Here is a 16528-nt window from a genome sequence, read left to right on the forward strand (position 1 = left end):
CCAATATTGGCTTAAAAATGAACTATGGGATATCGGCCAACACGCCGATATATGCCGATATAATTAACCGATAAAATAATGGCCTTTCTGCATACTTGATAAAATGCCCGACCTCGGCGCAATGTCCCCGGCGCGAAGAAGTCCTGCGCGGCGCAGCGTGATGACGTCACGTGTGTCTACCTGCAGCATGAGAGAGTTAGAAGCCAAAATGTCCGTGGTGTGGAAGTTTTTCAAAGTGTCCGAAATAGATACAAAACTGCTGTTTGCAATGACTGCTCAGCTTCTTCTGCTCAAGTCTTTCAACACTACAAACTTGATTAACCATCTCAAGACCCGTCACCCCGACCGTTGTGACAAATGTAATAAGAGTATCACCATTATACTGTACGCGAATTCCAATACAGAAGAGAGTTGATGATCTCTGCAATTAGGTGTGCGGGAAAAAAATATCGGTATCGGTAATCGGCCAAATGAGTTGTAAAATATCGGCATTTCGGATGTCGGCAAAAAATCCAATATCGTGCATCCCTAACTGTTACATTTATGTACGTGAACAAGGTGTGAAGCTATAAATAAAGAGGAAACAATCGGGAAACAATCTTAAGTAGTAATTACCTACTCATGAGGAATACAGATGATAACAATAGGATTGGAAAATAATGTAGTTCCTAAATAACTACAGGGCACCTTTAAGTATTAATCTCAGAACAAACAGAGGTCTAGACTAAATTGTTTACAGGAACACATTGTTGGCCTATAGCCTATATGTCCCTGTGTATGTTAAAAACAAGGCTTGCCAGGGGATACAACACTGTTCTTATATGGGACTGGGTGGCACAGGTTGACGTGGAATGTCCCTGTTGTTACACAGGGTACTGTCAATTGTAGTGGACAGAGGAAAAGCCTTTTTATGGTAATGTTTCTACTGTAAATACAACAGAAATGACAAACAGAAGTGCCCATTTATACCATAGCCTATGCAGTTGTAGAGTATGATGATATGTCCTGTAACTGTATATGTCATAAACATTAAAACAGGACTATCTAGAATGTGGCTGACCGCATCAGGTCAATGTGCGCTTTTGTGGGCAACACTGGAAGCGTGGTGTGTGTGTGACATGTTCATTTTCATTTTAAATTAAAACGGATGAGTCTTCACAATGCTGGCGTGACACACGTGCATATTTTTACCGTGAGCCGCGCGCGGTTCTCGACAAAAAATATAAATAGCTTTCTCTCCATCTCGGCTAATACAGTTGTTTTCGCTGTGTGTTAATTAAGGTCCCGTTTCTAATGTAAATAAGATTGTTTTCTGTTAAGACCAACCCACAGAAATCTTTAAAACAAAGACCCGAAACTACCCCTGGATATGCGCACTGCGGACATGGCGAGGACAGTTGACGAGCAGCTCCGCCTACTCTCTATGGCTCTGGTTCTGCTCGAGGTTTCTGCCTGTTAAAAGGAAGTTTTTCCTTGCCAATATGCCGAATATGGCTTAGTGCTACTCATGGTGATTCATGTTGGGCCTCTCTTTAAATAACATAACAAAGAATCGGTCTAGACCTGCTCTTTTGTAAAGTGTCTCGAGATAACTCTGGTTATGATTTGGCGCTATACAAATAAAATTTGATTGATTGATTGAAATATCTATGGATAAATAAATACATTTGAAACTCAGCATGTCTCCTCTAACAGTAGTAATTTCAGCTTACATCTACGTCTAATCAGACCTTACCTCACTACCACAGGCAAACATGTCTTTCTACATGCAGACTCTCGGTAACCTCCCTACATAGACTGTCTCAGCTGCTTGTCATTTTACCAGCAATGTTGATGATGTGTCCTCTGTGCGCCTCTCAAGGATGCTAACCCTAAGCCGGCCATATAAGAATAAAATCAAGAAATTATAATATATATATTTTTATGGACCTCCAATACACCAGATAGTTGCCCATTCAGCCATACTGTACTCCCATTCTCCCATATGATTATCCCTTTAACTTATAAATCCTGTTGCCTTGGGCCTACTTTTGATCGGTATTGGTACACTGTTACTGCGGTGATGATGAAATGATTCCATGGTCATTTGAAGAGGAGCACGCTGAATTTGGGTGCTGAATTCTAAAGCATTAATCATTTTATAAAAAATATTAACCACACCATGCAGTTTCCCATTTCAAATTGTGCAATCTAACGCAAATTTGGAACAATTGACAATGTTGAAACTATGACAGTAATGGCCTTCCACCTCCAGTCCCTTATAGTACTTAAAACATGGCAGCAAGCATACAGCAAGCATGAAGTTGAAAAGTAATTACCAAAGAAATAAAACATCTGTGCATACATTACAAAGGCTTCTTCAACACTTACTGTACAAGCAATGAAATCTAAATCCATTGGCTATACACATCATTGTTACTGCCATGTGGTAAAGCGGGACATATAGCTATGATTCAAACAAAAGTCACACATCACTGATGAAATTGGCCAACTGCACAGGCATAATACCATCTGTACAACTTTATATCCAGAAGCCTCTGTCATTAGTTCATGCCTACTGACACATGAGGCCAGACTTGCAGATGCCTTTCTATTTTTGATCATGCTGTTGCAGAATCTTACCCTAATTGAAAATGTGGGCGGTCATCAAATAAATAACACAGGCCCTTTACAAAATTTGATATCATCCTTACAGCACATAACATACCCATATTGAGAATGGTAACTGTAGATGTTGACAAGTTCTATTTGAGTAAAAGCTAAGCAGTGCTCAAATCAAAGCCCGTCCCGGAAATGCTCAAAACACTTCGAAGGTAATTTTACTGTTTTATTTTTTCACCCTATTTCTACATATTTTGGGGTCTGAATGAACAACAGTAAAATTAACAACAACAAGAAGATTGCCTAAGCCGGCAACCATAAAACCATGCTGCACCATTATCCTTTGGAGTAGAATGTAAGGTGTTTATACAGAATTTCACTGATACATAACTTTGGTGCTGTGTCTTCTAATTAGGGGTGGAAATCGCAGGATAACTCGCGATATGATACGCAACATGTGACCATTGATAAAGATAATATCACGATATAGCGATTCTGCGAAATTGATATATTGCAAGACAATCATATAACGTTACATCACTATATCTGATTAACTAAAGAATACAAGTGCAGAATTAATGTATTATTCACTGCAATTGGGTGTCAGTTTCACAGATTTTAACACAAATTGATGTTGCAGTGACTAAAACTGGCAGGGAGATCTGTTTAGAGCCAGACATACAAAATTAAACAGCTCTTAAAAAGGCTCTACAATGCAAATGTATTAAATGACTGATATCTCACCATTTGAATCCACCAACACATGTGGACTGCGCTGCATTTTGTTGTTTCTTAAGTAACAAAACATCCTACATGAGTCACTTCACCAGTTGAAATGCGGTGGAGCCCATGTTAGAATGACCCTCATTGAAAAAGATGATATGAAACAAAGGAGGACTGTATGAAATTACAGAATTCATGAGATACCTCATTGACATTTAGCTATTTCATTCATCATGCGCAAATCAAATAACCGCCCTGAACAAAAACAGTCAATGCAACCGAAACAATATGAAACAACAAAAAACAGCAACTGATCACATTGGGGAAGCTAGAAGTATAAAATATGCTCAACCTTTAGCAGGGCTAGGTGGATGATCGCACCACATCAAAACAACTGAGTAGAAACCACTGGTCGGAGAGCTTCTAGTAATACAACTTCTCGCTACAGTTCACTCCAGGCCAGAAGAATGTAATGGCTTACGTGCTTTGCATGCACCCTTTCTTGTTGGAATGATTTCTGCAAAGCCCACAGTCTTAACACTCTTCTGTTAGGCCTGGATTAAAGGTCTGGCATTGACAGAGATAAAGGGTTTAAATAAAGACTTCACAGCCTCCTCAGTGAGAAACCAGTCTCCCAGCTCTGCCACCACTGCAGCCTTTGCACTGGCCAGTAGCACTCTAGCATCATGTCCACACCAGGCACATTACAACCACAACTCACAAACATTTTGTTATATTCCTCTCACCATCTCCACTGACAATGAACTATCTTTACAGCAAACTACGCTGATATTGCATCCTTTTCGGTAAAAGGAACAACAACCAGTACCCAATATGCACAGACATCAACAACCAGGTGTTAGATAGATTTAAGAAATCACATCTGACTCCACTATCTGTAACAAACCTGATGTAAATACCAGGGGTAAGATCAAGTGAAGCAAGTCAGTCATTTCCTGTTTTGGTTGTGGCTCCTGCCAATTGCTATGCGGCACCTCAGCACATTTCCAGCAATTCTACCTGATCCTACAACAACTACGACTACAACGAACATATGCAATATAGGCTATTGTACTTAATAACCCCCTATCAAAAACTGTACCTTCCCTACACATATATACTTTTTTGAAATACATTTATTAAGAAATGAAAAGATTATTTGAGAAGATGAATCCCTTTAAACTTGGATATAGTCTTAACAAAATATCTTAATGTGTCCTATAAATATATCCTTCTCTGCAAGCCAAATATGAATCGCTGCTCCCTCCCTTGCTCTTAGCTAGATTTATTTTTGACCATGGTAATACCTTGTGATCTGCTGGTAAGATGGCAAATAACAAGCCAAGTATGTGCAAAACGTGCAAATGTAAGTTGTTTATTGAAATGATCCAAAATTTTGCATTTATCAAATAATTTGTCAGTGAGTCATTCAGTATTTAAAACTATTCTACAGAAAAACTGCATCCTTTCTTTTACCTGAGCAAAACATTAATGTCATGTGAGGAACATTAATCTTGTATTAAATTATCTAAGTTGGCTATCCTTCTTAAAATCTGTTCCCAAGAGATATTTAATACTTGACCTGCGTTGATGGAAAGAAGATCAGCCTGAATTTCATTTTGGATATCTGAGATTGGTATATCCTGTAACTAAACACCAGTGACATTTCAGTGCTTCTCCAAATTTAAAACTCATTACTCGCTGTGATGTCCAAAGTAATAGGACACAGGTGTCTACTATACACAAAGGGAGTGTCAATTTGTTTCATTCTCTAGGTTTATTTGAACAAATAATCCACAAATGATGCAGCACACTTCAGCAATTTACCACTTCATACACTTCATACAATTACTGTTGTGCTCAGTACTTATGAGTGCAACAAACAAGTAGAGTCATCTGTAACTAATGAGTAACAACAATGAGTAATATTAACATTTTAAAGATTGAGTTACAAAGTATTTATTTTGAGACAGATAAATCAGGTATTTGTGATATGGATCAAGAATGAGGATAAAATATAGTTTAAAAAAATAATAATCTATGGGGTAAAGTGAGAGATAAACTTTTGGATACAACTAATTAACCACTTTACTAGGTGTGTATTTGTACACATCATGAAGCTGGCTTTACAGACGGGTGAGTGCAGTCGACATTTTTGACAATATTATACTTTAACACAGTCAGTTTGAAAGATGCTGCTACAATGTTTTACTTTTCAATAACTTTGCTTATCAATTTCTGTACCTTAAACTTGTTTTGCAGCATCTTGACATACACGGAATACCAAGGAATTTCTGTTTGCATCGGTTGGGGTAAATTCAAAGCCACCATTAAGACAGAAAGGTAGGTGACTAATTACACTAATTACGACTTTTGAAACATAAATATTTGTCCATCTATTCCACTGAAAGTGTCCAACTGTAATAGTCCATGGCAACTAGCTATTTAAGCGATATATGAACTGTCCCTTTAATCTCTCCTAAACCTTTTAAGTCTATTTCTTATTCAGACTGTCACTGTAAAACAGGATGACATCCATTTGAACCCACTTGAATGAGCCATCTGTTTTGTACAACCTCAAAGTTGTTATGCATCTATGTAAGATTATTCTTTACAGTGCAATTGAATATGTACATAATACTACTAAATGGACTGCACTTATATAGCGCTTTTCTAGGCTTTGCAACCACTCAAAGCTTCTTTTACACTACAAATCACATTCACCCATTCACACACACATACATACACTGATGGCAATGGTTGCTACGTAAAGTGCCCAAGTGCTCAATCAGTTATCACATTCATTGTTGGCTATGCCAGCGGGAGCAATTTCGGGTTCAGTGTCTTGCCCACGGATCGAACCTCCGACCTCCCGATTGAAAGACAACCGATTCTACCACTGAGCCACAGCCGCCCCCAAGTATGCAGCTGCACGGTGGTGCAGTGGTTAGCGCTGTTGCCTCACAGCTAGAAGGTCACTGGTTCACACCCCGGGCCTTTCTGTTCAGAGTTTGCATGTTCTCCCCATGTATGCGTGGATTCCCTCTGGGGTCTCCGGCTTCCTCCCACAGCCCAAAGACATTCTTGTAAGGTTAATTGGTGACTCTAAATTGCCCATAGGTGTGAGTGCGAAAGATTTTCTGTCTCTATGTGTCAGCCCTGTGATTGACTGGCGACCAGTTCAGGGTGTACCCCGGCTTTCGCCCAATGACAGCTGGAATAGGTTCCAGCTCCCCGCGACCCTGAACAGGATAAGCGGTATAGTTAATGGATGGATGAATGGATGGTTATATGGAAGTGTTAGACTATTATTTTCTATTTTTAAAGACCTACTCTAGGTTGTTCTGTTTTGTCGTGAATCCCTACAATTGCCTTCCGAGTATGATGTTTGTGTAGCAGCATACAGAGGCAAGAAGAGAATTGAGGCACCACCCCACATCTTCTTCATCTCACTGGTAAGACCGATGTCACTTGTGTAAAAATGTTTACTTACAGGGAAGAATGATTTATAGTCGGATTATTGAAAGAAGAATGGACTTGTGAAGCATGTGTTTATTTCAGATCGTGAGATGCCATATGTTTATAAACCTGATGATAATGAAGCAGAAAGTTAATAATGTGTCTCCTATACACCAGTGGAGAATCTGGTGCCAGAAAGACTGTCAACACCAAGCGTGTCGTCCAGTACTTTGTACAAATTGCTGCTATAGGAGGTAAGAAGGCTGATGCTACACCAGGTAAAATGCTTGTGTTACTACTCTTGCAGGGCTCCCTTAAGGACCAAATTGTTGCAGCCTCTGCTGGAGGCTTATGGTAATGCCAAGACTGTGAGGAATGATAACTCCTCTCGTTTTCTAAGTGATTACATCCACTGAACATTCTTAGACTTGTTCTCATTGGTCCCTTATTAAATATTACACTGATAAGGATGTGACTGTTTAAGGTAAATTCATCAGGATCCACTTTGGCTCTTCTGGGAAACTGGCTTCGGTTGATATTGAAACATGTAAGTTTGTATGTTATGTTAGACATCTGATGTATAACATTTGACATCTTTGGGTTTTTATACTTAGGATATGGTAATACAGTTTAAGTTTAAGAAGACTTATTGTTTTGTAGAGTTTAAGCATGGGTATAGTGTTTTTACTGTCAGTGTAATATACTGTACAGCTAGAACATGATATTTACATTCCCACGGTAACTGACTGCCATCTGTTGGTCTGGCAGCACCTCCTGCCATAAGGATTAAAGAGACCACCGTTAAGTCTGGGTTTGATGGGGAGTTTTGTGCAATATATTGTGCTGTGCTATTGTGTTGTATATTGTATATGTATATTTTGGAATATATTCCAGTTTCAGTCAACCATATGCTGTATAAAAGCGTAAAGAAAAGGAATGAATAGATACTTGCTATCTCTTTGGTTAGAAGTAAAGTAAAGGAAAGAAGGCTGGCTTTAAATATTAACAGTGTTGTGTTTTAATGACATAATTCTACAGTCTCCAATCAATTTGTTACCTGTAGATCTACTTGAGAAGTTTCTTGTAACCTTCCAGTTGTCTGCTGAAAGGAGCTACCATATCTTTTATCAGCTGAAGACTGGCCACAAGCCTGAGACCTTGGGTATGTTAGACAATTTAAACTTTCAAACATAACAATACTAGAAAAAATACCCCAGGAAAATTAGTTTTAGGTTTGTTTTTTTCAGAGGCTTTTCTGATAGCCACCAACCCCTATGACCACCCAATGATCATCCTAATATCAATATACATCCATCCTGTTCAGGGGGGCTGGAGCTTATCCCGGCTGTCATTGGGCGAAGGGCGGGGTACACCCTGGACTGGTCACCAGTCAATCACAGGGCTGACACACAGAGACAGACAACCTTTCGCACTCACACCCACATGGGTGTGTGGGCAATTTAGAGTCACCAATTAACCTTACAAGCATGTCTTTGGACTGTGGGAGGAAGCCAGAGACCCCGGAGGGAACCCACGCATGCATGAGGAGAACATGCAAACTCCGCACATAAAGGCCCACCTTGCCCAAACAGGGGTTTGAACCGGTGATCTAGCTGTGAGGCAACTGCGTTAACCACTGCACCACCGTGCAGCCTTACTAATATACATATTGATGAAAAACAAAAGTTTAATTTATGAATATACATTTCTCTTCTGTATAATGCAGACCGCTATTGACAGAAAGGGCTTCAGTGCTGAGGAGAAGATCTACAAGCTGACTGGTGTTGTGATGCATCATGGTAACAATTCATGCTGAAGCAGCGTGAGGAGCAGGCTGAACCTGACGGCACTGAGGGTAGTAACTGGAAGAAAAAAATATTCTTAAGATGCAAATTTTATGCTTTTTTAAATACCACAGAAGTTAATGTTTCGAAAGTACTTGTTGGGTTTCTCTCTGTCAGAGGCTGATAAAATCGCCTACCTCCTGGGCCTGAACTCAGCTGATATGCTGAAAGCTCTGTGCTACCCAAGAGTCAAGGTCGGAAATGAGATGGTGACCAAAGACCGTGCCACATGTAATGAAAAGATTTAATATTTGAAAAACAAAGATTAGCCTTTTTATATGAAAATATTATTCTGACAAATTCTGTGCTTAATCCTTATTTCTAGGTCAACAATGCTGTCAGTGCTCTGTGCAAGTCAATCTATGAGAAAATGTTCTTGTGGATGGTCACCCGTATTTCTGTAACAGCTTGGAGCAACTCTGCATCAACTTCACCAATGAGAAATTGCAGTTTTTCAACCACCACATGTTCGTCCTGGAGCAAGAGGAGTACAAGAAAGAAGGCATTGATTGGGAGTTCATTGACTTCGGTATGGATTTGGCTGCCTGCATTGAGCTTATTGAGAAGGTAAGTAACTCTAGCAGTCAGGATTTCTAGATCCATGTGCAAATGTTCACTAGGAATGTTCAAGGAACTCTAATGTCACCATGTATATTAGATACATGCAAATCAGTAAACCAGTAAGTATATTGAAAGACAATGCTTTATAATGTTAGGTTAGGAAGAAGAGATTAAGGCTGAGAGGGCTAGTGCTGAACTCTCCAGGGAGCTTGAGCAGATCAGTGAGAGGCTTGAGGAAGCTGGTGGAGCAATGGCTGCTCAGATTGAGATGAACAAGAAGCGTGAGGCCGAGTTCCAGAAGCTGCGTCATGATCTTGAGGAGTCCACCCTGCAACATGAAGCTACTGCAATTCTCCGCAAGAAGCAGACTGACCAGTGTTGCAGAGCTGTGCATGTCAAGCAGAAGCTGGAGAAGGAGAAGAGCGAGTACAAGATGGAGATTGATGACCTCTCCAGCAACATGGAGGCTGTTGCTACAGCTAAGGTGTGGGGTTCGTTGGTCTGGTTTCCTGAGTGGAGATCTCAGGAGTGCACATTTTTGTTTTCAAAACTCTATTACTTCTATTTTAAAATTTTGATCAATTATCTATATTCACATTGAAGTTGCGTGAGCTGGAAGCTGAAGTTGAAGCTGAGCAAAGATGTGGAACTGATGTTGTTAATGGAGTCCGCAATTATGAGAGGAGAGTGAAGGAGCTGACCTACCAGGTAATTGTTTTTAAATAAAAAACGCAGTACTAAAATGTATAATCGATGTGAAAGATTCGAGTCCTTGCGAGCAGCACTCTCTTGGTTACGACGCATCTTTGAATGCACACAAAGTCACTTTATACGTTGAGTCTATCTGAAACGAGCTGATACAACAACCGTGTGGCACGTGGTAATGATGGCAGAGAATTCAAATCCCAGCCCAGAGAGAGATTTTCACCCCCAGCATAACAGACAGGTATAGGTACGTAAACTTTTTCAAAAGACATGTTTATGTTAAAATAAATATACCTCGGAGCGCTGAATGTCTGCTCTACAGTAGTACTGAAACCTAATTATTTTATTTGTTTACTTTACAAGGTGTTAAAAGGCATGTTTATGTTTAAATAAATATATCTTTGCAAGTAAGTTTGTCTCATTGTATTGGTATGTCCTCTTATTGCGCAAAAAATAGAAATTCGAACAGTTCGAACCTTTGAGTTTTTTTAAAAGGAATAATCGAACATCATTTTGGGCCAATTTTGACAGCACTAAGGTGATTACAATGATATGACCAATCACCTAATTGGGAATAAATAATACCACCGTTACTGTCTCATGACTAAGTCAATATAATTCCCATTTTACAGGAGGAGCAGGCCAACACTCAAATGTTCAGGTTAAGAAAGGTTCAGCATGAGCTGGAGGAAGCTCAGGAGCGTGCCGACATTGCTGAGTCCCAGGTCAACAAGATGAGAGCTAAGAGCTGTGATGTTGGAAAGGTAATAATTTCTTGACAAACATTTTACAAATATGTAAAGACTGGAATCTTACATTTAGGATCAGAACTATTAAGATCTACTGCATGGTGCTGATATATTCACAACTTTCATTGATTCAAAATTTTGAATTGAGTAAGAGACCACAACAGAATCCTGTTCAGAGTTCATAAATATGAACCAACTGCTGAAATCTTTCAAACTGTAACATTTTGATAAAGATTATTCAAATTACTCGCTTCTTTAAGTGGTGCTGAGTCAGTCTAACACATTGTGGAACAGCTAAAAATGTCCCATGACATCCATGCAATGTTTTTAGTAACCAGTGATTTCTTATTTTTTGAAAAAAATAAAATATATTATATATACACACTATTTTTTACATGCAATAATAGTAAAACTGTTTAAAGAAATGTAAACAATCCAGTGTTTTTCACCTTAGTGCAGAATTATGATGGGTTCAGCCAGGTGTCTTTCATGCTCTGGTACAGTCCAGTGCGAAGTCTGGCTTTGCAAGACCAACTACATTAAATTGACTCATCAATCAAAGTTGTAATCACATTTTCACTATTAAATGTCTTCTAACTAAGTTCATATAACCCTAAGCACTTAAGAGAAGGAGACGGCCAACACTCACATGTCAAGGGCTAGGCTCAGGAAGGTCCGGCATGAGCTGGATGAAACACAGGGAACGCACCGCTGACATCTCTCAGTACTTGGTTAACAAGCTGAGAGCCAAGAGCCATGACGATGGAGGGGTATCTTTTCATTCTGCGGTTGACAATAATAATATTACAATTTTACATTGGAGTCCAAGACGAATTTCCTTAAAGGGACAATAAAGTGTATCGTATCGTATCGTATCGTATATATACTATAGCTTAATAATAAATTCAGACAAATATTGCTCACTATGCTACTTCTAGTTCTAGCAGACCACAAAACACAATTTACTAGCCTGTCATTTCCCCAGACAGCCTGCATGAGGAATTAGATAAAAGCAACAATCACTGAAGTCAGGAGCAGGAATGATGCCCTGAGGGTTAAAAAGAAGATGGAGGGAGACTTGAATGAGATGGAGTAATTCCAGCTGACAGGCCACAAAGGCTCACACACAACCGACAGCCAGGAACAGCTCATGGTACTATTTACAATGCAATTTGGTTAAAAACAACAAAAAAAGAGTACTGACTGTTTGTAGAAGCATCGCAATTTAAGTGGGAGAATGGCAATGTAAGTAAGAATGTGTTCCTTTTTCAGTCTAAAATTTCTGGTCATTCTTTCATTTGACATCTTGAATTGATCCAGAGATTAACTCAAAGGTATTACACTATGACCAAGAAGGAACACATAATGGCCAACAAGAAGTCAACTGTAAAGATAAGCAGATAAACCCCAAACTAGCAGGTGCAGTGTTTAAGTTAGCTATCCTAATTAACAGTTGTACATAATTATGTCATTTTTCTCAGGAAATAAAAATAAAGGTCTGGTATTAAGCCACCACTGACCTATTATTACTATTATTCCTACTATTTACAGGCGTTCAATCCAACCTTCTCGCACCTGGACAGCAAAATATCTGCTGTTCAAAAATGCCAGAATATGCTATATAATTTAGCTAGTTCAAAAAACTACTACTAAGTGCAAGTAAACGGAGGAGATTTTGTCTAATACAACACTGACTTCTGAAAGTTAATGGCCACAAACAGTATCGTTAATCTCCGTTTAAATGTTATATCAGGCGTTCTTCTAAAAAAAATTTCCAGTTCAAGGTATTCAGATAGTGACGGAACGTCTGATAGTGACGCCTACTCGTATATTAATGGCAGATTTTACCGCGACCCGTCAGTTATGTAATAATTAGTAAACGCGCTAGAATTAAAGGTAAACTAAACGACCATATATCACTTAAAAAGAATGTAAAACTTTTTAATGATTTGTCAAGGTATTGTCTGAGATAATGGGACCCCATAGAGATTATATTGGGCTTTAGCATTGAGTCATTGACACTTTTAACATTGAGACATTTACTGTTATGGTATGACAATAAGCTCAAAGCCATTGCAAGAATCCAAATGCTGAAGCCGTCTCTCCTGTGGCTTCTTTCTTGGCCAGACTGCTCAGTGCTCTGTTCCAAGAGGCCACAGTCAATTAATAGGAATTGTAATAGCCCTCTAAATGTTTGTCTATACCTGGGTGTTGCCAACAGGACCATTAATAAACATAGTGCTGAGTGGCTTATTTAAAATGTAACAAGACTCAACTGCATGAAACAAGTGCAATTGTTTTTACCCAACAGGATGTGAGCAAGTGTAGCTAAATCCCATCATAATTCTTGCTTTCGGATGTTTGGTTTTTTTCGGGGGTTTTTGCAAAGGTTTCCATATAGAATATAGTAGTATCCATAATACAAAATCACAATTTTAAAGACAGGGATGCAACTTTATACTGTATACAATAGGTAAAATGATGTCACAAGCAGGATAAATGAATGGGTGGCTCTTGTGGCGCTTAACCCTGGCAGTCTGCGTAGGAAGCACAGGTGTTGTTGGAGGCAGATGCTATTTATGTGGAGTGCCCTGCACTGTTGTCCATTTGTTCACTAAGATATTTTTAGGAGCTGACTTGAGCTTTGTTATGCTTATTAGCAACTGTAGGGTATTTGGCACGGAGGGGTTGGCTGTAAAGACAATTCGATGTTTAAAATAACAAAGACAGTTCAACACAGCTGTTTATGTCTTTAATGATTGAAATGACTGAGGTTTGCTAAAAATGGTATGTGAATAATAATAATTTTTTATAATTTCTCATCAATCTATCTCATAACACAGTTGTTACGGAGTTTTAGTTAGAGCTGCTTCAATTTATTCCAGAAATTCTGTTTAAGTGTCTTGGCACTGGCAAACACAATGGGTAAGGGATCAGAGAAAAATCCCAGTTCCCCACCACACTTTGTATGTAAGATAAGGGAGCAAGTAAAGAAATGGCTGTCAACTGCATAAATACTGACAAATCAACCTTAAAAATTAACCACACTGGACATCATCCCTTGTTCTATCTTTGCCCTTCTTTCTGAAAACATAAAACATGAAAATACTAAATAAAACAAAGAAAAACAGAGGGAGCTTAACCAACACAACCTTTGGGTATCTAAGTGTTACTTGCCAGTCATGGAGGACTCTTTTAAACCCTCTCAGGCTCCTCCTCACCAGACGTATTTGGCATGTTATATTTCAGTTCAAGGGCCTTGTGCAGAGACTCATCTATAAGCATCTGACAGACTCAAGGACATACAAAGGAGAAGGTTAAGCAGGACGGTCTGTCTTCTCTTCACCTAAAAGAAAATGTTCCTATCTCTTGTAGCACATGCTGCATTAAAACCTTTAATGTATTTTTTGCTGTGAGTGGTGTAGCTTATTAGCCTAAATGTTAATTGCAATCCAAATGTCATTAAAATGTTGGTATTGTAGTAAGAGGCAACTATAAAGTATCCCCATCAACTAGGCTAAATTGCAAATAAACAATAAAGTAATGCTCCCTATAAAACTGTAACAAACTATAACATAGCACCATAGTGCTGCAATAAAGCAGGTCAGATTTACATAGTGAAACTGTTTTATTCTGTTCTTTATACTTTAAGAAATGTATAACCCCCAGCAAGTTATAACAGATCTAATTGAATGTCATATTTAGTTTGGGATGTGACCACTGAAAATGCAACTTAAATCACCTGGTGCATGTTGTCACCACAGATGAGACACTACAATAATGGGCCCTGCATGCACAACATTCTCTTTTCCAAGGTGACATAGCTCATACATATACAAGACAACTGCAGCAAACTTTTAGCTTAAGAAAATGAGCAATTTGCTGCTAGGTGAATGTAATGAAAGGACAGATTTATCTTTGTATGTACATGCAGAATGAGAGAAATTAGTAAACTATAATTAATCAACAATATCCTTAACTAACGTTGTACAAAAATAGCATCTGATGTGTTTAACTACACCAAAGCTTCCGTCAAACAAGCTGACTAAAACAACGACTGAGGACCTTTGACAGCATGCTTGACATTTGCTATTCAGGCTAGCTGAAAATTATTGAAGACCCTTGACCTTGCTCGGACGGCTTGTGCACAACACATGCTTGCACAATAGCCCACCTACCTATTGAGGTTGCATAGATGGCATTTCTCAAGGTCATTTCCTTTTCTGACACACAGACAGCTAGGTAAATATACAACTCAATAACACTTCAATCCAACTAGTCATTGTAAAAATTGATTTAGAAAAAGTTGAATGGAAATGTATCTTCCCTCTGTTATGACACATTTTCATTTTATCTTACACTAATACACGTTTCATTCATGGTACTATTACAGGTCTGGAATCTCTAACATCTTGTTTATTGGCACATGACTTATTTTGGGTCTTATCCCTGCCTAGATGGCAACTGTTCGTCCACTCCATTCCAAGGCGATATGTAATCCCTCCTCAGCTTTTATGGAATGGCGCTCAGCCTCAATTTTATTTCAGACATCCGAGATGTGTGGTTGCTCTGCAACAGTATACCAGTGACATTTACATGCTTCTCCAAAATGGCCTGTGTGTGCCATAATATACTGCAGGAAGATCATTGAAGATCATTAAGGAGATTACATTTTATTATTGAAACAAGTAGCTGACAGATCTGACTGTTAATGAAAAGTATAGATTTTCAAGTGTACAAACACAAGTATACAAATCTGAGCTAAACAAATGTCCTGCCAATTACTGAGTGATATCTGATGTTTGATAATAGATAGCAATAAAAGTAGGCCAACATTAAATACTAATATATTATTTTTGTATAAAGTACAAAGTTGCATCCATGTCTTTCAAATTGTGATTTTCATACAGAAAAAGTATGAGCCATAAATCTTAAGGTGCAAAAATATTTATATATCTGTGACACTGAACAGACAGGCTCTGACCCCACATGTCCTGCAAAAGTACACCAGTGACATTTGGATGCTTCTCCAAACATGGAAAAAAAATTGCTTTTTAATAAATCCATACCTCCATATTTTACACTGATTAACTTGATTAAGAGTATTCACGATTATAATCACAATAGTGATATAATCTATTATATTATATATGACTTTGAATGTATCCACACAAACAACATCAATCCTTCAAGTATCAAGTGTATTGTATGCCCATGTATAAATAGCTATATAAGGCAATAGCTTGTCATTGTCAGTCATATGATAAAGACATTTATTTATGTTAACAAATGGATGGAAAATATGGACCAAAAGTCACTCTTCAAGTAAACAGATTGTTTTAAATCACGTTACTTGTACTATGCTTTTTGACCATTCAGGTTGGGTACACGGAAAATACCTACTGCAACAAATGCGAGTACAAGGCCATATCAATCAATGTAAATGTCAATGTCACTGGCTTAGCGGCAACATGACAAGAATGCATGACCAAACTGAGCAGGGCACACCTACTGAGGAGACAGTCCTCCCTCTATAAAAGAGGCGTCTTGGGACTCTGTCAATAACTGGTAGGCTTCCAACTCAGGTAAGTACATCCTCTTTAGTTGATCGGTATTATGTAAGTAATGGATGAACTGTTCACCTGCAACATGTAAGATTTGTATGCCACTTTGGTAAAGGTATAGGCATCTCTTTTACAACTTCCTATTTGTTGTTTTGTGTATTGTTCGTGTGGACTCCATGTAATTGAAGAATTTGTAGCCCAATGGGACCTGAATAAAGCACAATTAAATATAATTAAATTAACAGTGCTTAAAACCTAAATTAATTGTTTCCATTCCTCACACTATATATTTCCACTGGGTGGTCATTATGTGATGCAAATG

At 38.5% G+C, this 16528-nt stretch overlaps 1 pseudogene; it reads left to right on the top strand.

Moving 5' to 3' along the window:
• The first annotated feature begins 6350 nt into the window (after positions 1 to 6350).
• LOC138603217 (myosin heavy chain, fast skeletal muscle-like) lies at positions 6351 to 16117 on the top strand (annotated as a pseudogene).
• Positions 16118 to 16528: the final 411 nt, after the last annotated feature.

Source organism: Semicossyphus pulcher, unplaced genomic scaffold, assembly GCF_022749685.1.
Source record: "Semicossyphus pulcher isolate SPU_LCO1_2020_fin unplaced genomic scaffold, fSemPul1.0.p SCAF_23, whole genome shotgun sequence".
Classification (NCBI taxonomy): Eukaryota; Metazoa; Chordata; class Actinopteri; order Labriformes; family Labridae; genus Semicossyphus; species Semicossyphus pulcher.